Source organism: Phaethon lepturus, unplaced genomic scaffold (assembly GCF_000687285.1).
Source record: "Phaethon lepturus isolate BGI_N335 unplaced genomic scaffold, ASM68728v1 Scaffold33044, whole genome shotgun sequence".
In the NCBI taxonomy this organism is placed as follows: Eukaryota; Metazoa; Chordata; class Aves; order Phaethontiformes; family Phaethontidae; genus Phaethon; species Phaethon lepturus.
In genome coordinates, this window is record NW_010533062.1 from 1 (window position 1) to 778 (window position 778).

At 58.7% G+C, this 778-nt stretch overlaps 2 non-coding genes across 2 annotated transcripts; both read left to right on the top strand.

Annotated features, from left to right (window-relative positions):
* Positions 1 to 192: 192 nt before the first annotated feature.
* Positions 193 to 264, top strand: TRNAA-CGC. Its single transcript has one exon. It is a non-coding gene; the product is annotated as a tRNA-Ala (tRNA).
* Positions 265 to 498: 234 nt separating this feature from the next.
* On the top strand, positions 499 to 570 carry TRNAM-CAU. The gene has a single exon. It is a non-coding gene; the product is annotated as a tRNA-Met (tRNA).
* Positions 571 to 778: the final 208 nt, after the last annotated feature.

The following is a 778-nucleotide window of genomic DNA, read 5'->3' on the forward strand; positions in this document are numbered from 1 at the left end:
AGAGCACAATGGATTAGCAGTCCATCGCCTTAACCACTCGGCCACCTCGTCCGCTGGCCGAAACTCACCGCCGCGCCGCCATGGGGCGCACTAGGTCGTGGGGAAAGGGGGGTGGGCAGAGGGAGAAGGGGGCGGAGCTCCGCTCCGGGAAGGCGGTGCCAAGTACTGTGGCGGAGGAGCAGCGCGCGCAGGGGGGATGTAGCTCAGCGGTAGAGCGCATGCTTCGCATGTATGAGGCCCCGGGTTCAATCCCCGGCATCTCCAGCGGGGGCGCAGGAGCCCTTCGCGCCTTTTTGCGGGGGGGAGGATAAGGACCTGGTGCGGAAGGAGACACCCCTTGCCCATAACTTTTTCCTCTCGCCTTCGGAAACCCCGCGGCCTACACACTGACCCCGCCGCTGGACACTGCAACCGGTCTCTGCCCGGGTTAGGCTGCAGGAGGGACTTTTTAGCAATTACAGTTTATCAGAACAAGATTAAAAAACCGTTTTTATAAGCAGCAGAGTGGCGCAGCGGAAGCGTGCTGGGCCCATAACCCAGAGGTCGATGGATCGAAACCATCCTCTGCTAGCTCTTTTTCTTCCTATTCTGCGTTTTCCTCACATCCTCAACACCCCCCGCCAAGGACACTGGATTTTTCTCCCTCCTGAATATCAGGAATTTTTTTGCACAAACACACAACGCTCCCCCAACACACGGATGGCTTCACCAGGTCAATTAGTTTGGGACGCAGCTCTCCGGAGGATTCCAGCCCAACCTGCTGCTTGCAGCAGGGACA